This window comes from Pinus tabuliformis, chromosome 8 (assembly GCF_031772625.1).
Source record: "Pinus tabuliformis cultivar Carrire ecotype Pingquan chromosome 8, CPIR1, whole genome shotgun sequence".
In the NCBI taxonomy this organism is placed as follows: Eukaryota; Viridiplantae; Streptophyta; class Pinopsida; order Pinales; family Pinaceae; genus Pinus; species Pinus tabuliformis.
Window position 1 is genome coordinate 1,971,321,663 of NC_142294.1, and position 22,810 is coordinate 1,971,344,472.

Here is a 22,810-nt window from a genome sequence, read left to right on the forward strand (position 1 = left end):
AGCTTCCAAAGGAATGGAACAACTTTTTGACACATTTCAAGTGCATTCAATTCCCAACAATCCACAAAATAAATTGTACAAAATTTTTTGATGTTCATCTTGTTATGTCTCCTCTAATTTTGATATTCAGGCATTTTTGTAGTTTTCATATATTTTATATTTGGAGCAGTGTGTGTCAGATTGATTGACCTATGTGGATGTTGGGACAAGGTCAAAAAGAGCATACTCTAAAGTGAAAGTGCATGCCACAAACGCAAAACATGTTCCCCTACAAAGTAATAATGTGAATGTCCTCGTTGGAGAATCAAGCTAACTATGGGTTGTTGAACCATGTGTAAAAAAGAGTTGACCACCATATCCTTGGGTTGCAGGGATTCACGAACAAGTTTTTTCTTAGAGGGGTGTAACTCAAATTGCTTCATCGTTGAGTTGAGTGAAGCAATTCCTAATGGAAAATGAGTAATCAGAGTTTTGACTAGATGCTTAAAAGTGTAGCTCCCTATTGAAGTGTGAAATCCATGGAGTAGGTTATCATAAGTTGGGAAGGGTGTGAACATTAAATCAAAATAAGAGTCATAAACTTATGGAGATTGATTAAGTTGAGGTCCATCCCTCCATCCCTCCATGTCGCAAGGAATTGAGAGACGATGACATAAGTTTGTGAGATTTACAATCTTAGGGCAATAAATAGGTCTCCTGGAAGGCATCATACACTACCTTATGATCCCGCTAGTAGGTCGTGCTAAGAAGTAGATCACAACAACCTAGTGATAATATCACAAGCGATACAAGTTCTTTTGGCTACCATTATCCAGCATCAACTATGCGATCTTTTGCCTAAGCTGGAAATTATAAGTGAAGAGAGCTTCCCAAGTTCCCTCTTATTGTAAAGGAGAGTTTGAGAAGAATTCTTAGTAGGGGAAACTTTGAGGTGGCCAAATCTGTTGGATTCCAAAAAGCCCAAATTTTTAGGCTATGACTAACTGATATGAACAAGGGTAACTAGTGATGCAAATACCATAGTTACCAAATTCGATATGATATGGGGAAAAACAAAGGGAATGCATAAAAACTGGTATTGAATAATTCGACACTATACATCTAATAAAACTAAAACATTATATAATTTTTTCAAAATTCAGATTTGAATAGGCTAATCGTAATTCCTTGCCTCATTCAAGGCCACCATAAAGGGATCAAAATCATACCCACTTTCACCCCCCCTCGTAAATTTTGAAAAAATCCTTTTGAGAATCCTCTGTCCCTCCTTGAGGTGACTATAGCCAATGCAGCCACTGCAAAATTGAGGAAACATTAATGTTTTCTACATCATTGTTGGAGTCTCTTGTTAAAGGAAATAGAATCCTAAAACCAAAGTTTCAAGGTTCTGAAGAGAATGAAATATTTTTATAGTTCATTACAAAAACCAATGAAAAGATTAAATTTAAAAAAAAAATAAAAAAATTTGGAGATAAAAAATTTTGCACAGGCCAATAGTACATGAGAGGATAATGGTACTAGACCCACAAAAAAATGAAAGTAAAATGAAAAATTAAAAGAGGTAAAACCAAGACAAGGCAATCCCAAATAAAGTAGAGATATCCTACACAAGAAGAAAACCTTGAATAACCTCATCGGTTAGCTCAAGTGGTCATAAGCCAGATGTGAGATCTCTCCCCCAAAGTTGAGCAGGTCATGAGTTCGACTCTCTTGATCCCCCGACATTAGGATCCATAATCAGGGCCGATGGTTTACCCCATTTACCATCTATAGCTCATAAGGAAGTACTCAGAAGCACTTCTCGTGAAGTGTTTTCCTTGGGAAAAAGGAAGCAAATCCTGATTCAAAGATGACATTTGAAAAAGAATGTGATTGTCGAATCTTTAGAACATAGTGAGGAAGACAACCAATGGTGTCAATATCTAGCAGCAAAGAGCATGTGACGGTTGTGGTTCCAGCAACCAAGAAGAAATTTTCGAAAACTTAGAATTAATGATTAGGACATCTACAAACATCAACTACCTAATACATCACAAGCTACTAAGCTAGAAGCAGGAGACACAGAAGCTGAGTTTGTCCATCACAAAAGAGCTCATCAATTGTCAACAATAACGATGCCTTTTGTCTTTATGAACTATACACTCAACTCAAAATATTTCCATGAGCATTCACAATATTTGTCTCCCTGCCACAAAATTTTTACATTGATTACACATACCATCCAAAGTAAATTGCACCAAATAATTCGATTGTATGATTCTTTTCCAAATTTTAAATTATTTGGCCCAATTCAGCTAAACTTCGTAATTATGGAAAATACTCACATAAAGATAGAAGAATGAAAGTTGTATCAAAAGAAGATTGTCAAATTGTGCATGACGTGATGTACACTCTACATTCCATTAGCTATATATAAGAGTCTAGAGCTGCAATAGGTGGAGGTAAGTCAAGAGTTCAGTGGAGCAGGTGGATTGTTAGATTTGTCATCTTTGACCAAGCCACCTTTACATTGATGTACATAAAATATTAAGTACAAGATTACAAACAATACATTTTTTGGACTTATTCTTTGTTCATTTAGGGAAAATACTGTAGAGGACTCCATGGCAGGTCATGTGTTTACAGGTGCTGCACGTGGAGGTTTTGTGTAGCATAATTTTGCACCTTTGGTGGAGATATTGTGACGAGTTGCTTTTGCAGTTTGCAAAAGTGATGGCATCAGTCAAGAGCTCCACGGAGAGTGTTTTTATTGGTGTCATTTGAAGCCATACCTTTTCACAGTTTGATTGAGGATGACTGAAGGGTTTCAAAGTTGTTTTGGCAGCATGTATGTAGAAGGGGAGTTTAGGCTGGTTTCATAGCCTACTTGATATTGGCAGCATTTTTGTGGAAGGCCTAGTTGCTACTATGCATCTACTACATTGTGGTTGTTTACTTTTTCTTGTTCTATCAAAGGTTGGTTGTTCTTGTACACAACCACTGTTCTGGGATTGTGATGACATTTTCAATGGGCTAAAGAGGATAACGCCCTGCCATTGGGCTTACAGATCTCTATTGCAATGGAGCACTGGTACACAATTAGCTTAAATATGGCCTCAAACCGTATTTTTCCCCACACATTTCATTGGCATTTTATGGTAGGTCAGTTTATGTTTCTTCAAACAAGTACATATAGCTTCCTTAAAAGTTTCCTGAGACACTGCAAGGGTTTGTACTTGTATATGTATTCTCTCTTTCTCATCATTTCTTCAGAAAGGGGGTTTGACAGAGTTTTCATGATTCTAATCAATTGTGTGCTTCAAAGGGATCTATCTCGGATAAGATCTTGTTTAAAGTTGGGGGCCCTATAGGCCCTTGATTAAAGTTGTTTAAGATACGAAGAGCATATTACAGAAATGGATGTCAATATATTTCAAAAAAATGTGAACCAGAAATTAGACAAAACTATTACGTGTTTTTGAGAAGCAAGAGAGCCCCATAGGTCGGATTTGGTAACTGAGTGATCCTAATAATGTCTCATTTCTAGAATGAAAATAATTAGGAATAATTTCCAACAAAAAATTGATAGGAAACTTGATATAGATAGGAAAGATTTCTTTTCCGACTCGCATCATCTTAAGTCCAAACACACTTCTACTCTAATACCTTGTGGTGCCACTTTTTTGTTCTATTTCAAATAGGAGTGTTAGTAAGAAGTTAGAACCTTTATGGACATGATTATTTTGATTCTCAGCATTGAGAACATTGACCTAGTGTTGGTACCATCCTATGACCTCCTTTTTCCTCCTAAAACATATCATTTGCCTACTTCTTTTCATCATATATCTCTTAGATTCCTTGAAAATTGATTAGTTAATAGTCCTATAGTTATTAAAATGCATTGAAATTGATTTAGGAGTTTTATGTTAAAGAATTAGAAGTTTTTGGTAAAATGGTTACAGGAAGTTCCAACATCCTGTAATTAGCTCATTGTTTGACATGTGGCACAACAGCTAGGCTAGAGCGAAAGGCAGGGATGAAAAGTAGAATGTCCAAGCATGGACGAATACCTATCCTACAGCAGAATCGACCCTCCTACATGCGCGGTCAACACAGGTCAAAGTATGGCATACTGGCGACAAAGGCAGCAACAACAGAGCATTCTAAATTGATTTAGTTTTTGTTCCTTTTTGAAATCAGTTTAGGATGGAAACATTTTAAAAATCTCGACATGGTAAAAGCGGCAACAGCCATATCATGAATGTACATTCGTTTTCGAAATGTAAGGGTTGTAAAAAGACATATGTAAATACAGTCCGGTGTAATCAATGTATGGTTAATCGTTGTATCATTTGAAACAGAGTTTTGAACTTAATATCAAGAATCCAGTTACAGTCACGACCCTTGTCTTGTTGCGTTGATTTGATCACCGGTTGAATACAGTCCAGTATACCTCTGGAACGCGGACGGGCCCTGCGTTAAACTGGTATACTGTCATTTTTGTTTTATTCGCAACTTAGGGTATTACATGACATGCACAATAGCTAAGATTGGTTTCTGATTTCAATAGTTAAGATTGGTTGTTGATTTCAATCGAATGCATATGGTTTGTGTTTGTGATAATGCTTGAACAGCCCATCACTGAGATCGTGAATCGTGTCCTGTAAGGGATTCGATCCCTGTGTTGTCTTTTAAAGCAATGTCATGAACTTTGTTTTCATTTCAAAATCTGTTTATGATCTCTGTATATTTTTATCTTGTATGAATATTAGTGAATGCTGAGTATTTGCTAAACAAGGGTTTTATGTATAATGTCTCTGTAAGGAGATTGAAATCTTGGTTTGCAGTGATACACAATGTTTAATTTGGTAAATGAATTTAATGACAGTGTTGTAATCAGGTATATCAGCAGAGTGACCTAAGTGTTTGGATGATAGGTAACATACCCTAATCTTCCGTAAAGAAATTCTGTGACCTACATCATAACCACTTAGCTAATAATCCTTTATGTCTATATACTTTAGACGCATGCCTCTAAGCTTACGCATCTTGGTCGATAATAAATATGGTCTAGTCTAGTACCCTAGATAGAACACTACATTTTGGCGCCGTTGCCAGGGAGGCGTACTTAAAGGATTCAAAAAAAAAAAATTCAATACACAAAAACAAACAAAACCACAGTTAGAAATCATGTTCATTTATGCCTAGATTTAGAGACAGTCAAGGTAGATTTGTAAAAAGCCCCCACCATCTAAAAACTAACCCATCATCATCAGGAGCAGACTCTCTAGGGAATACAACACCAGCTGAGGAAGTTATCCAAGTATTAGAAGAAAAACAAAAGTCAGGACAGAGACTTACTCTTATTGAAAGGCAAACTTTATTCACACATAAATCGCAGAAGAAGCACTTTCCTAGACCTTCCACACAAGGAGAAAGTAGCACAGTGACCGAACAATCTTTCTTTAATCTCCTTTTTCAAACAAGTGACACTGACACAGAGAGACCTATTAGAATGGCTGAGGAAGGATCTGGATCAGTACCACGTCAAGGAGATGAAGAGGAGTCAACTTTTAAGTTTCCTATACATGAACCACAGGAAGATGATGAGATCAAAATGAAAAACATACCCCCATCCGTGCTACCAAACTTCTATGGTATGGCTTCGGAGGATCCAGACTCATTCTTGTTCGAGTTTGACATTGTATGTCGAACATATGGCTATACAGATGATGCCCATAGGCTTAGACTATTCCCAGCGACATTAAAGGCATCAGCCTTAAGATGGTTCATGAGGCTTGGTGAGCATGCTATAGTTGATTGGGATGGCATGAGGAGAATATTTCTAAGGAAATATCAGCCTTATTGCAGATCCAAAGATTCTAAAGATGATATCTTTAGAATGAGCCAGCAAGAGGATGAAACCTTAGAGGAATATTTAGAACGGTTTGTCTACAACTTACAAAAATCTAAACACCGAACTATGCCTCTTGATCTGATCCGCACAATATTCTTGAAAGGTATCCGGGAGGAATACATGGATGATCTCAACTTGATGGGCAAAGGTGACATTTCTGCCTTACCCTTTGAAGAAATCGCTGAGTTGTGCGAAAAGTATTCAAGGAGTAAAGCTAAAATGGGAAAGAGAACCCTGTCATCCAAAGTCACAAAGTCTGCCTCTGCAAGTGTCACAAGGGCTAAAATAGGGAATCTTTTAGAAGAATTTAAAACAGATCTGTTAAGCACTCTAGAGAACCAAATTGACACTTTAAAAGCCAAGAAGAAACAAGAAGATGAAGATCAGATAATGGCTATCTTCTGCCCAAAATGCCGGAAGAAACATGCATTAAAAGACTGCCCTCTAGAAAACATCCAAGTTTGTGCTTTCTGTACTGAACATCATGATATGTTTAACTGTCCTAAAGTTAAGGTTTTGCAGAACTGTAATATGGCAACCAATGAAGTGATGGAAAACGTGTATTACATGGGCGCAAAGAGACCATGGCAGCCAAGGCCAACACCTCAAGGTATGTTTCCAAGTCAAAATTTGCAATTTCCTGTAAATGATCCAATGTATGCACAGAACTCATGGAATGTACCCATGCCATGGCAGTACCAAAACCAACCACAGCAACAATGGAGACCATCTCAACAGTACTTCCAATCTTATCATACATATCCTCAATCATACCCACCATACTCACAACCATATCAACAATACCAACAGCCGTATTCATCACATTCTCAACCATATCAGCAGTATCCTCAGCAAGTTGTTTATCAGCCCAAACCTCCTCAACAAGCACTGCCTGCTCCTCCACCAATAAATCCACCACAACTGCAATTTCCAGCTAACTCACAACCTCCCAGACCCACTCAAATTCCTGCTCAAACTGTCCCAAATCCAAATAATAGAGCAGAGAGGCCAGCCTACAATGTAGAAGAGGGAACCTCATATTCCACACTGCCTTTGCAAAATATTAACTTGAGGTCTGGTAGGGTACTCCACAAAGATTCTCCAATAACAGATAAGCAAGAAGAAAACACAGAAAATGAAAAAGAAATGGAAAATCAAAGAAAACCAAACAATGATACCAAAGATAAACAGATGCAACCACTGCATCCACCTTTTCCAGACCGATTGGTCCAAATAAAACCTCCACTGTCCATACCACAGTTTGATGTCTTAGATGAATTCAAGAATGTCTACATAAAAATTCCACTGCTGCAAGCTATAAAAGACATTCCCATCTATACCAAAGCCATCAAAGACATGTGCCTCAAGAAGCCTGCTAGAAAAAGGATTGATCCTCAAACCATTCATGTTTTAGGACATTTAGCAGGCCTTATGACCAATACCATCTCCATGGAGAAGTATGTTGATCCTGGCATTCCCAAAGTGACCACCATCATTAACAACATACGGATTCCAAACACTTTGATAGATCTCGGGGCCGCAATCAATGTCATGACTCTTGAAACCATGAGAACACTCCAGCTCATAAATTTGCAACATACAACGATTGTTCTAGAACTAACTGATAGGTCTAAAGTGATTCCTGAAGGGATTTTGGAGGACATAATTGTCTCACTGGAATCTTGGGAGTATCCAGTGGATTTCTTAGTTCTTCAACCCAAATCCAATTTAGGAGGACACCCTATCATCCTTGGTAGACCATGGTTAGAGACTGCTGATGCATTCATAGGATGTCGATCGGGCAACATGATCATTTCAAGAGGGACCGAAAGAAAACAACTCACCCTTTATCCATCGGCACAATCACCAGCAGTAACACACAATTTGTGGCTTGATGATAAATTTAATGATAAAGAAGAAGTACAATCTGTTTTTAGCATTGACCAAATCTATGATTTCCAAGAACAAGACAATAATGATTTGGTAGAATTATTCCTTTCTCAACCTGATATGTCCGAAAATTTGAGAAATGAACAATATCATGCTGCAGATGTACTTTTGGCCCAAAACTTTCAGGAAACATGCACCATTCAATCTTTGCAAACCACATTCCACGACATTTTTCCAGTTCAATCCATCACCAACACACAGAGTCAGATCATAGAGATTAGTCCGGGGAAAACTCTGAACATAGGCAATCACCTAGACTCATCTCAGCAAGAGAAATTGATTCGACTCTTGAGAAAATACCAAAAAGCCTTTGCTTGGGACTACACCGATATGCATGGGATTCACCCCGACACATGCACTCACCATATCTATACAGATAGCACCATCAAACCAGTGAGGCAACCACAGAGAAGAATGAACCCCATGCTCCAAGATATTGTCAGAGAAGAATTACAAAAACTTTTGAGAGTTAATTTTATATATCCTATTTCTGACAGTCAGTGGGTATCCCCATTGGTTATAGTGCCCAAGAAAAATGGTAAGTGGCGCATTTGTGTTGATTACAGACAACTGAACAAAGCAACGCTCAAAGATTATTTCCCACTACCATTTATTGACCAAGTATTAGACACCCTAGCTGGCAAATCATCATTTTCTTTTCTTGATGGTTTCAGTGGCTACAACCAGATCAGGATCGCCTCAGAAGACCAGGACAAAACCACATTCACCTGTCCTTGGGGCACTTATGCTTACAATGTTTTGCCATTTGGACTTTGCAACGCTCCAGCTACATTTCAGAGAGTTGTGTTAGCTATTTTCGCTGATTTAATTCATGATTGTGTTGAAGTTTACATGGATGATTTTTCAGTATATGGCAATTCATTTGAACATGCATTAGAAAACCTTGAGAGAGTTTTGAAAAGATGTATTGAAGCTAATCTGTCCCTCAACAATGAAAAGTGCTTTATGATGTTAAACAAAGGGATAGTGTTAGGCCACTATATTTCTTTTCAAGGCATCAAGGTTGACCCAGCAAAGATCCAGATCATTGCTGAATTGCCAATTCCACAGAATCAGAGAGAGGTAAGAAGTTTCCTTGGGTATGCAAGCTATTACAGAAGATTTATTGAACATTTTAGTAAAATAGCTTTACCTTTGTTTAAAATTCTAACCAAAGATGTACTTTTAAACTGGAATGAGAACTGTCAACAAGCATTCGAACAACTCAAAAAGAAGTTATCAACCGCACCAGTCTTGAGAGGGCCTAATTGGAGCCTACCATTTCATATCTTCACAGATGCATCTGACACCGCAGTGGGTGCATCATTAGGCCAAAAAGAGGAATCTTGTAATTATGCCATTTATTTCATTAGCAAAAATCTAACACCTGCAGAGTTAAACTACACAGTTACAGAAAAGGAAACACTTGCCATCATTTATGCTGTGAATAAATTCCGACATTATATAACTGGTTATGAGGTCTTTGTACATACTGATCATTCTGCCATTAGACATTTAATGAATAAACCAATAACTAGTGGCAGAGTTACCAGATGGTTATTATTGTTACAGGAATTTAACATCACAGTGTTAGATAGACCAGGCAAAGAGAACCAAGTGGCAGATTTTCTTTCTAGACTGCAAAATCCAAGTGAGGTTGTTCCAGTTGAAGATTCTTTTCCAGATGAAAACTTATTTGCAATTTCCATAGTAACTCCTTGGTATGCTGATTTGGCCAATTATTTGTCTACAGGAAGGACACCTCCACACTTTACTGCAAAGGAAAGGAAAAGACTAGTCAAACAAAGTGCTAGATATTCATGGCTTAATGGCGATTTATTTTACACTGGTTATGATATGATCATTAGAAGATGTGTAAGAAATGATGGGGTAATTGATATTTTAAAATCTTGCCATGATGAACCGTGTGGTGGGAATTTTGCAGCTAAGCGGACAACATTCAAAGTTCTTACTCTTGGATACTACTGGCCATCCATTTTCAAGGATGCCAAGAAGTATGTAAAGAGTTGTGACAACTGCCAAAGAATGGGCAGGCCAACAGCTACCGATGAGATGCCCCTTCAGCCCCAAGTTCACCTAGAGCCATTTGACAAATGGGCTCTAGACTTTATAGGACCCATTAACCCAACCTCCAATGGTAAGAAGTACATCTTAGTATGTACTGATTACGTCACAAAGTGGGCTGAAGCAAAAGCACTGGTTAGAGCCACCGAACACACAGTGGTAAATTTCCTTTTTGAAGAGATTTTTGTGAGGTATGGAGTACCAAGGGAAATTGTGACTGATCAAGGTACTCAATTCACCTCAAAGCTAGTGAAGGACATCACCGACAAATACCAAATCAAGCATAGGAAAAGTACCCCTTACCATCCATAGGCCAATGGGCAGGTGGAATCCACAAACAAAACCTTGGAAGGGATCATTACTAAAACTGTGGCAATGAACAGGAAGAATTGGGAAGAGAAGCTCAAAGATGCACTCTGGGCTTACAGAATTACGTGGAAGGATACTACAGGATTTACACCATATCAGTTGGTGTACGACAAAGAGGTAATGCTTCCTATTGAGTTTCAAATACATATTTTTAAACTGGCTGCAGATTTGCAAATTGACTTGGACCAAGCACAAAAAGAAAGAATTCAGCAGTTAAACCAGCTGGATGAAATGAGGCAGCAAGCAGAGGAAACCACAATCCTCATGCAAAAACAAAGGAAGCAGTGGCATGATGCACATATTAAGAAGAAGCAGTTCAAGGAAGGTGACTGGGCTTTACTTTTTGAATCTAAATTCAGAGATCATAAAGCCAAGTTCACCACCCATTGGATGGGCCCATACGAAATTATTTAGGCTTACGACAATGGTTCAGTCAAGCTCAAAACTATTGATGCAGAAGGTCACTCCTTTACTGTCAATGGTCATCGCCTGAAACTATACACCAAGCCCATCAGCAAGCAAGATTTTCTTCATACAGTATCTCAGCAAAGAGAGGTTGAGATATTGCAGCCCTCAGCTGCAGTATCCCTGCCTTAGTTCATTTCCTTTCAATTTAGAAAATCAAAAAGAAAAAAAAAGAAAAAAAAAGAAAAAAAAAAAAAAAAAAAAACAAAAACACAAAACACAAAACAAAAACTAAAAAAAAATATAATTTTTTTTTTTTTTTAATAACAATGGGTTAGATGTGAAAACCAGCCTCTGGCACACTCTAACCCCGAATTCCTACTTGAAAACCAATTCGTTGGCGGGTAAGAATTCTCTTTCTTTTGTTCACTGTTTCATGTATCAACTGAATCATGACTTGAGGACAAGTCAAAATTTTAGTCGGGGAGAGAGGCATGAAGCATTTTATTCTTTTATCTCTCCATTGTAAATTCTTAAAGATTTCCTATCTCATCTCCTCACTGTAAATTTCCACAGCAGTTTGTTCCAGCATTCCAGATTTCAATAAATAAGTTGTTTTGTCATTGTTTTATCTCATAGGGACCTGGTTATAAACATTATGCAGGGGGACCTGTTCTGTCCAGAAGACTATGCTACCAACACCAGCAGTAATGGGACCTGTTTAAGACACTTAGAAGGGACATGTTAAAGAGATTGACACCTCAGGGCTACTTCAACAAAGTTTCATCAAGTTTCTACAAGGATTTGGGCACCAAGACTCCATCAAATGCCCAAGCTCAATGAACCTGTATACATATAAGGAGCTGCATGAACATCTTCAAATTTTTCTCAAGGGACCTGTTGCATTTCTCAAGGGACCTGTTGCATTTAATCTTTCTCAAGGGACCTGTTGCATTTAATCTTTCTCAAGGGACCTGTTACATCTTCAAATCTTTCTCAAGGGACCTGTTGCATTCAATCTTTCTCAAGGGACCTGTTACAACAAGAAAAAGAACAGTCAAAAGGGACTAGTCCTACTCAGCATGTCAATACAACAACAACCAACAAAAGAGTAATATGTTTCTTATTCTTAACATTTAATTTCTTAGATTAATTTTTAATGTAAATTTAATGACTGTGATTGTTATGATCGATTTCAAGGACACCTACATTTTCCATCATCCCTTATTCCACCGATTCTTATCATTTTTCATACTTCAACCTATTCATACCTCTAAACCCATTACCAACACATCAACCTTGTTATGCTAAATTCATCCTACAGCCATACCAACATCTTCCATTTGACCGAATGCCAACCGAAACAGGACACATGGTGGATAGTGTTTTTAAAAAAAAGGGAAGGAAACAAATGTTAAAGCGGGCTCATTGTATTCCACATGGTCGAACGGCCGAATTATGACTCCACCACCCGACGTAGCCAAATGATTCAGAGGACTCCCTGAAATCATACCCAGTATTGCATATACGCCTTCAGCGCTCTTATGATGACATCTATACAAGCGTAAGAATCAGAAGCAGTGAGCGCCGAAGGAAATATTACCATTTGGTTTTGACAAGAATCGGAAGCAGTGAGCGCCACAAGAGGGAAATATAACCACTCGGTTTCGACTCCCACCAAAGTCATAAGACAGTCAACCGAGCATCATATTGGAGCGACACCACCAGGTAACAAATTGAAATTTCTTTGTTGAAATTGCAAGACATAAACAGAGAAGAGTTAGGGCACGACCCTCTGCCAAGATGACTAATAGGGTCGAACCGAGCATGTTTGACAGCTCTCAATATCATGAAGATTGCATTTCCATTCTCAGAGAGATACAATGGTTGCCATTTTTAGAAAAAATTCATGGAAGTAATGAAGAGGTTACCAAACAATTTGCTTTCACATTCAATGGAGAGAAAGCCCTGATAGGTAACTTCTCATTCACGGTTTCAGAGGACACTATAGCCCAGTCAATAGGGATCAGCCCAGAAGGGGAGAAGTACTTTAAAACAAAGCAATTTAAAGAGAAATCGTGGACGCAGTTTATGTCTAGATCCAGAGTCTCATCAGTTGACTGGAAGAAAGGCGTCCCAAGGAGTTGGTTGGTGCATCCCTGGGACGAGATGGTCCATATTCTCCAAAAATTCGTCACCTGCGAAGGTCGTTACAGTATTGTCTATCTATACCATATTAAATTACTGCTCCACTTGAAAAGACAATGTGTTATCAGTCTACCATATTTTCTATTACAAAGCTTAACCAAGATGTCCAAGACCATCCAGAAGTAGAAGGGAAATGAAGACAAGAGCCTATACCACTTTGGCTTAAATTAAATTCTTATTGAGCATGAATTGCAGAGAAGAGGGAAAATGTGGAAGGATTTCTTAGCAGCTAACCAAATTAGAGATGAGGAAGACAAAGAAGAATTGCAAGAGGACTCAGGGTTCATGAAGGATATTGATGAAGAAATCCCAGTATCCAAAGCCAGCAAGGCACCTCTACCTGTGAGCAGCATAAGGACTAGGAAAATGAGAAAGGAAGATGCTAAGAGGGCAGAACAAGATAAAATTTTCACCACTTACTCACGAAGAACAAGGAGGACACCAAAAGCCCAGTTACAAGAAGACCAACTTGAATCAAATGCACCTATACCAATGGATGTTGAGAGTGGTGACCACTCACCACCAAGGCCAGGAGTTGATATAGAGGTAGAAAGCAATAACAGGCAGGAAAAATGTTCACCACCTCCCATTAAGAGACAGAAGAAATTGGAGAAACAAATTGAAGAATTAAAGGAAGAGCTCATGGAGGCTAATATGCTAGAAAAAGTTATCAAGAAAGAAAATGAAATGCTCCGAGCGCAGAGTAAACAAACTCAAAAGAAGAATGAAAAGTTAAGGGAAAGAATCAGTGAACTGGAGGCTGAGCAAATGGATATTTGTAAATGGGCCACTAAGTGGTACAATCAGAAGAAGACCCTCAAAGAAAAATACAAAAGATTAAAGCAGGAGCTCAAGGGTCAAAAAGATACCCAGGTGAAAAAGAATGTGGACACATTGCTAAAGGCAGCAGAGATCCAGGCAGGGACATAGTTCAAGGGAAGCACTTCGGGGTTAGCATGAGGACATGCTAATTCCTTAAGTCGGGGAGAGATGTTGGTACCATCCTATGACCTCCTTTTTCCTCCTAAAACATATCATTTGCCTACTTCTTTTCATCATATATCTCTTAGATTCCTTGAAAATTGATTAGTTAATAGTCCTATAGTTATTAAAATGCATTGAAATTGATTTAGGAGTTTTATGTTAAAGAATTAGAAGTTTTTGGTAAAATGGTTACAGGAAGTTCCAACATCCTGTAATTAGCTCATTGTTTGACATGTGGCACAACAGCTAGGCTAGAGCGAAAGGCAGGGATGAAAAGTAGAATGTCCAAGCATGGACGAATACCTATCCTACAGCAGAATCGACCCTCCTACATGCGCGGTCAACACAGGTCAAAGTATGGCATACTGTCGACAAAGGCAGCAACAACAGAGCATTCTAAATTGATTTAGTTTTTGTTCCTTTTTGAAATCAATTTAGGATGGAAACATTTTAAAAATCTCGACATGGTAAAAGCGGCAACAGCCATATCATGATTGTACATTCGTTTTCGAAATGTAAGGGTTGTAAAAAGACATATGTAAATACAGTCCGGTGTAATAAATGTATGGTTAATCGTTGTATCATTTGAAACAGAGTTTTGAACTTAATATCAAGAATCCAGTTACAGTCACGACCCTTGTCTTGTTGCGTTGATTTGATCACCGGTTGAATACAGTGCAGTATACCTCTGGAACGTAGACGGGCCCTGCGTTAAACTGGTATACTATCATTTTCGTTTTATTCGCAACTTAGGGTATTACATGACATGCGCAGTAGCTAAGATTGGTTTCCAATTTCAATAGTTAAGATTGGTTGTTGATTTCAATCGAATGCATATGGTTTGTGTTTGTGATAATGCTTGAACAACCCATCACTGAGATCGTGAATCGTGTCCTGTAAGGGATTCGATCCCTGTGTTGTCTTTTAAAGCAATGTCATGAACTTTGTTTTCATTTCAAAATCTGTTTATGATCTCTGTATATTTTTATCTTGTATGAATATTAGTGAATGTTGAGTATTTGCTAAACAAGGGTTTTATGTATAATGTCTCTGTAAGGAGATTGAAATCTTGGTTTGCAGTGATACACAATGTTTAATTTGGTAAATGAATTTAATGACAGTGTTGTAATCAGGTATATTAGCAGAGTGACCTAAGTGTTTGGATGATAGGTAACATACCCCAATCTTCCGTAAAGAAGTTCTGTGACCTACATCATAACCACTTAGCTAATAATCCTTTATGTCTATATACTTTAGACGCATGCCTCTAAGCTTACGCATCCTGGTCGATAATAAATATGGTCTAGTCTAGTACCCTAGATAGAACACTACACCTAGCAAGGATGAAACTGCACCTAAAAAAAAGGACTAGCAGCAAGTTACAACTATAATAACAACAATATTTAAAAGGTTTACATTTTCCAACAAAAGTATGTACTATGTACATTTTCCAACAAAAGTATGTACTACTTAACATTCACATTGTTAGTATGAGGTTAGGATTAAATATATAGATGGTAATTTTTCCATTAGTGACTTATTAGCGTGAGTAGTTATTGTCCATTAATTGCATGCTTGGCAAGAGAAATTAACACTATAAGGCTTTTAATTTTGGAAGGGACTGTGTTTTTTTGTCTGTGTTTTTTTCCACTACGACAAGAAGGATACATGTGGATAGCATGAAGATAACCATAAAACAGGCCCTGAAGATAAATAAATTAGGCATGATGGTTAATAGCAAAGGTATTTATCTTTAGAAAGGAAAAAGCAAGGCACCTAAAGGCTAAAACTAAGCACAAGTTTCTCACAAAATCAACCACTGTAAACTCAGAGGGACACAGTTGATGGTAGTGTAATATTACAGAACCAAGGGGCACTGATGTGGGTATTTAACTGCTGAAGAGAAAGAATGGTAGTTTCATTTCTTTAAGAGTCATTTTATCAAAGAAGGATGGCCTCATTAACTGCAATATTTGCACACTGTAGTTTTGCAATTTCACGGATTGGAATTGATATTTGAAGGTTAGTGTCAAACTTTTATAGGCTGGAATAGCATGTATAGCTTGTCTTGTGCAGACAGAAACAAGTGCAAGACAACCTTAGGATTTGTCAGCATAGAAGTGCAGGTGCAGTCTGCCCTCGGCATAACTGATGGCACAGGATACCTTTTGCGTTTTAGCAGTCCAGCATCATAATTACATTCTGGTTTCACATTCTTAAAGACCAACCTCCATATTTTAAGTGCCAGATTTACAGTTGCAAGTTGTTATCCCATTCTTAGAGGCTAACCTGCAGATTCTAAAAACCAAATATACATTTGGAGGTTCAATTGATATTTTTAAGGACCAGAGTTGGGAAATTCAGGCCATGCATATATAATGCAAGATGTACATATGTTCTGTGGGCTTCTTTGAGTTGATTCCAGTGCTCCGCGACTCAAAAGTGAATTTTCAATATTGAAGGGTATACCTAGGCCTCTTGATCCCTGTGCCAATGTAGAAGTTAAAATGTTGTTCTGGGTCTTTTGGGGCTGCTTCAAATAGCTGCAGACCATTTCCGAGAAAATTGAGAACTGGCCTGTCTATCCAAGCTAGTGTCATGATGTTGCTGGCAAATATATGGGCTTCTAGGCCAATCTCAAAGTTAGTAGGCTGATTTCATTTTATGCAGTAGATTCTTTTTATTGAATTCATTTTTATCACATTGCAAGTAATAAACTCATTAGTGGAAACCATGGTAGTAGGGCTTGTTGAGTGACTTAAACACATGATTCATACCCAACTCAATGCCTAAAATGAGATAAATCAACACAACATTCAAAAAATCAAGCACCAAGAGTTAGCTCAACCGGTCAAAGCAGTGCCTCGCCATATGGGAGGTCATAGGTCGATTCTACCCGAAAGCCCTTGGGGTCAGGTCAATACATAGACCGAGGGGATGTGATCCCCCTTTGGGGTCGATCTGCCCAGAATTACTGTGGACATAGCGGCTACCCAATGACCAAGGGTACCCGTAAACCACCAGATAAATTTAAAATAAAAAATAAAAAATAAAAATAAAAAATCATCATTAGCAACTCAAACTCCTGCATAATGAGTACCAGTGTAACATGTGTTTTTGAACCCAGAGTGTTTGATTTAATGAACGCAGTAATCTAGAGATAAAAAATCATGACGTGCACCAAGACCCGACCCTTTGGAAGGGATGCATTTTTTAGATATACCTGGTTAATCCTACCAGTAGTCATATGTTTGTCTTAAATATTAAGACATGCATGTCTAAGTATGAATTAAAACGTAGAAAATTAAAATAAAATGAGCATCCTTCCCCAACACCATCCACATCCTAGCTTGAGGTAATGACATACCCATTGCGAGGGATGACTTGATAAATAAGCAGCAATGGATTTGAATTTTTTATTCGCATTGTCATCATATAAACAGATGACAAACTCTAGAGATATGATCCCGCACCAGATGCTGTGACAGGTTGAACAATGAAGGACTAAGAATTTTGAAATATATACGATGTTGTCACCACCAACATAGGATAAAAACACCATAGTTTATACATTACAATTTTAATGTATCTAAACAAGAATATCACTTGGTATACTTCTTTTAAAGTATAAGGGCCTTTCCTAAGATTGAAAAGATAAAAATATTTCCCCTTTAAAAGGAAATTTGTATAAAGTCCTTTTCTCTTTATAAAAAGGCAGAACTGATTTTAGAAAAGTACCGTTCTTTCTCTCTAAATTCATTCTTGTTTATGTAAATATTATAAAAGTTGTTTTAATATTTCAGTAATCCATTAGGATTTATTATGCTTGGTTTTACTAGGTCATTTCTGTCAATAAGGACTTCTTAAAAGGCCCATCATTTTGTATCCTACCTTTGAAAATTAAGTCCTTATTTTTAAAAGGGTGTATTGCCATAAAGCCCAAAGCGGCAGGCACACCCCTTAACAATCATCACACTAGAGTGACAGTTCATTTTGGGATTAATCACCACCTCCATTTCAGGTACTCCTTGAATTACCTGGTCACCTCCAACCCTCCATATAGGATTTGAACAGGGTAATTAGAGAGAATATACACCAACAGTACATCAGGTCACTTGGACCACTTCCCCTAATGGCCTTGGGCCTGAGATGGCATTCCATTCCAAGCACTTCATGCCACTGAGGGATAGCCTTATTGTCAGACCTACATATACATATAGACATTGAATGCATAGCCTGAGGATTCCTCTTCGTCAATTCAAGATTTGCTTGCACAAGCTCCAGATTGAGACAGATCATCACATTCTGCAGTCTAACAAGATTTTTCAATTGTGTCATTTGTAGGAGATTGAGTCAGAGGAGAACCTCATCTTTAGGTGACCCATTTATTATGAGATCAGATGGAGGTTCCAATGAGGGTGCAATGACATTGGCAATCAAACAGAGTCTTTTAAATCAGTTCTTAAAATGAATTGAAACTCAAGAAAAAATATTACCTTTTAAAATCCTCGACATCACTAATAGAAAGTTAGAAATTATAGAAGTCTTCTAAGAAACTTTAAGAATTGTCCAGACAAACTATTCAATTAGTCCTGCTATTCTCCTGTTTTGGTTCCTTCCAAAATCATAATTCTCTTCAGTCTTGAACCTCCATTAATGACCATATTTGTTAGGAGGTCAGCAATTTATTTGTTGTCCATAAATGTATGGAGTCCAAATTTTGTATGGCTTCTCTAATCCAGACGATTTGGCCTAAAAATTCCCATGAACAGTCTCCCAAATCATTTTTTAAAAGTCTTATAACTATATTTAAATTTGTCCTTCCAATATTTATGTTTTTTTATCTTAATATTGAGGCAAAGCTTACCTCCCTCTAAGCTCTTTCTAAATAAATGTCAATATCAAGAACAAGTAAACCGACCCTTTCATAGTCACTGTACACCATCGACCCACACACTAAACACTGTTTGCAGACAAAAATGAACGAGACTACAATCATTCTGAGGTGGACAATTCCAACACGTGTAATGCTTTCCACGTTCAAATTTCAGATTGAGAATAGATTCCAAGAAAAGTAGTGAATTAATTAATTGTGAATTGAGTTAACAGCTAAGTGTTTATGGAAAGCATGACAGTTTACTCCACGCAAAGTTGATTCAGTGCCAACACTGCATACAAAACTATATAACTGTGTATATCCCACTTCCATAGGTTCATGTAGAAACCAAGAGCCTAGCCCTCTATAATCTTCTCTTTTACGATAATATATATTATACTGTTCAGGGTAGACTTCATAGTTCTAAACAAATATAGTCGATCATCTATGATGTTAGCAAGGCCAAAACTTATCAGGGAAGGCAAGTGCATGAGTAAAAGTTGACAGCCATTCACAATACAACGTTGGCTGGTAAAAGACACTTTCCAGATCCATATCAGACTCTCTCTATCCAAGCCACGTACTGTTGCAAATGACAGAAATATTTACTCCAGTGTCTAACATAATTTTTTTCTAAAGCATTTTCAACCGGTGATTCACACTTTTCACACTACACGGTTCTACTATGATGAAGAGGCTAGCTGCTTCCATTCAACAAATTTCGCATGGATTTATAAGATTCAGGTTTAAGACTATCCACCCACTAAATTTGCACCATCCTTGTCTCTCACTTTAGAAGAATCGTACCTTGACAGCCATGCTTCCTGCGTGTCATATTAACCGATCTATCCAGGATTTCTCGCCCTCCCCGACATTGAAGATTACCTTGTTGATGGGCATAATAACTTAGGGCTCGCCATTAACGGAATAATGTGCACTCCTCCTTTACAGATGCTCTAACTACGTGGGTTTTTGTGGGCCAACTGGGATAACCATCCAGGGTTAGGATGAGCGATGGAAGCACTATCATCTGTTGCAACATCTGTTCAGGAAACATCCAGCAAAATCTGCTCCATTCAAAATATAATTCGGCGGTATTCGCACAACAAGCAATTGAGAGACATGTGCTGTTAATTATTGTTGGAATTTCTCGGATCTATGACTCTATCGTTGGAATTTCTCGGATTTATGGTCATGGGCACTGCCACTATTTTGTGCATTTATCCTTTCCAATTACCAAAATTAATAGAAACCCTCATGATGGATCGAAACGGGCTCCGCATTTTCTTAAAATCTTTTTTTTTTTTTTATCAAGCAGAGGCAGCCACCGGTATTGTGATTCGCCCAATTCCACAACCTGAAATCTTCAAAATTCAGCAATGGCTCTTCCTCTTCTTTCTCACTAGAGTAAACCAATCATTTACCTTTGCAGCTACAGCCAAATCAACAATCTACGCTTTGTTTTCAAGAATGTTATGCATCCATGGCTCACGAAATATGTCCGTCCTCCTTAATCTTCTTCTCGGCGGCTACTTTCATTTTCTTTGTTTCTTCTTCTTCGAGGCTGCTCCTTTCATTCTCCTTGTTTCTTCTTCTTCGAGGCTGCTCCTTTCCTTCCTTGGTATGACCTCCCTTGGTATGACCTCTCGAGCATGTCCCCCTCCTCCTTCTCGGCTTCTTCCATTACGTTAGCGATGCGGTGGTCGACGATTCAAAACTTAGGCTCACCACCTTTTGTGTTTGTTTGGGTGTTCATTCTCAGTTATCTTAGGTGCATAATCGTTTATCGTTTATAAATACACGACAAGAGGGAGTTAGATTCCTAATGAAATTTAGATTTCACCCCTTTTTTTGGGATGTTTATTTTCACTGGGATTAGGTACATGAAAGGGCTTATAAGTAAAGGGTTTTGGTGATGTTGTTTTTATGGGAACTTGGAAAAAGCATCAAATAATTAAGTAGAAGTTTATGATTTGTATCCAGACTTTTTTTAATATTTTAGAAATTTTTTTTATTAAGAATAATGAAATTTAAAGATATCATATATTTATTTATTATTTATATGTGTTTCAATTTAAATATGTCTTTATGAGCTTAAAGTTGTAGGATGCTTCTTAATGACATTAAGTAGCCAGTTGTTATCAATAGTTGAGTGTTACTTTCCCTACCCCAAGACATAGATTGAAGCCTAAATAATATTTTTAGATGCCTTTACATAGTTCGTAAGAAGTCAGGGACATTTCAAGGAAAAAAAGATCTACAATAATGAATATGTGGTAGTAAGAACTCATGTATATAAAGCATACAACATGTAGCAACCATAGTTCATAGATCAATAGCATATGGAGGTGTGGTAGTTGGAACTTGTGGATCCATAGCTATGACGATGTGGTAGTTGGAACTTGTGGATCAATAACATATGAGGATGTGGTCACCGGAATTGTGGGAATATGAACTTGCATCTCGAGGCGTAGATCTGTAACATTATTCAATTTATAATTTAGACGTAGAATACACAAAATCCTCCTAATGCATTTACATAATTAAATAAAGTTCCAAGTAATGAGGAAAATAGTACCTTTATAAAAATATACTAACTCAAGTGAAGAATTGATTACTAAAGAGGTTAAACAAAGGCATAAAGGATGTAGGAAAAAGGAAAAGGATGGAAAAATAGGGATTGATCATTACTTTCATGGCACCTAGCTTCAATTATTTTTCCTTTATTGTGATTCTTTATAGACTTTGATGTGTTTTTTCATTCTTCTATGCATCTATAGCAAACAATTATATACTTACTTGCTTTCCATATTTTGAATTCTCTACCTATACGAACATTTTAACTTCCTACAATATTTTGAATTCTCTACCTCTACCAACAATGTAACTTCCTACAATATTATGTATATTGGTCACCTTGTCCTCCTTAATATTGTTGGGATATCCTTTTGAATAACAAGGCGTTCCTGATACGCATAGAACCTCTTCCTATGAAGTTTGGTTGTTGTCTCCTCTACAACCTCTCCTTCGCCTTAAAGGAAATCTAATAACCTCCATATACTATATGAGAATGATGGTTACTTGTCTCATATTTAATTTATAATTTAAACCTATTGGCATACCTTACCACCATTTGGTATTATATCTATTTAAGTCTTAATTGAGTGATAACTTGGATAATTGTTTTTGTATGCTCTTAAGTGGATGTTTCAAATTTTGTTCTTGTCTACATAAACTCTATTGATAAGCAATTGGTAGGAAGTTCTCCATGAACTAGCTCATTGTTTTCTTCCAATCCTTGATGTTTTCTTGCTATCTCTCTACTTTATCATTTTGCACAACATCCCACTAGAGTATAGCATGACATTTGAACTTAATTTCATAGAAAGTAATCCTATAATGTTCTTGAACATTTTCGTTTTTCAAAATACCTATTTGGTTATCTTAAGTAGCTAATAAGAGTCTCAACTTATAAACTACCATCACAAACAAAATTCACAATCTAGAATTGTATATTTCAATTGCATTTCTATGTCTCTTCCATTAGTTGTAAACCAACCTAGCATAAACCAACTGAGAGGATTATTACTTGGTGAAAATATTCCTCTCATACAAAAAAAACAAAAAACAAAAAAATCAAATGCATTATTCTCATCTAATCAGCCTTTACAATAAGGATGTATTTACTCATAATTAATCTTCTCATCATCATATACTAACACCTTGATGAACCCTAGAAAATAGGCATAAAATAGTCCTTCCATCTACATAAACAATTGTGGGGGAAATCACACAAAAGGTTTTATTTTCATCCCTATAATGGACATCTTGAAATATGCATTTCCCTCCAAGAAATGAATTTTTTCAATTAGTACATAGGGTTTTAACTCCCTAAATATTCACTCAAGCAACATACTCTACACTACAATGTCATCAATTATTCTAATATCAAACTAAGGCTAATACGTTTGTAATTATAAGGTATTTGGCTTACAACACCACCTTCATCTCAAAATAAAATGCCAAACTTAGTACCC

General features: G+C 37.3%; 1 protein-coding gene across 1 annotated transcript in view; it reads right to left on the bottom strand.

Moving 5' to 3' along the window:
* The window catches only part of LOC149244347 (dihydroneopterin aldolase 1-like), an 83,585-nt gene extending 63,868 nt beyond the window's left edge, over positions 1-19,717 (bottom strand). The window contains exon 1 of the mRNA XM_089374819.1: positions 19,581-19,717. The gene's annotated coding sequence lies outside the window, so the exon portion shown is untranslated. The remainder of the gene's footprint in view (positions 1-19,580) is intronic.
* Positions 19,718-22,810: the final 3,093 nt, after the last annotated feature.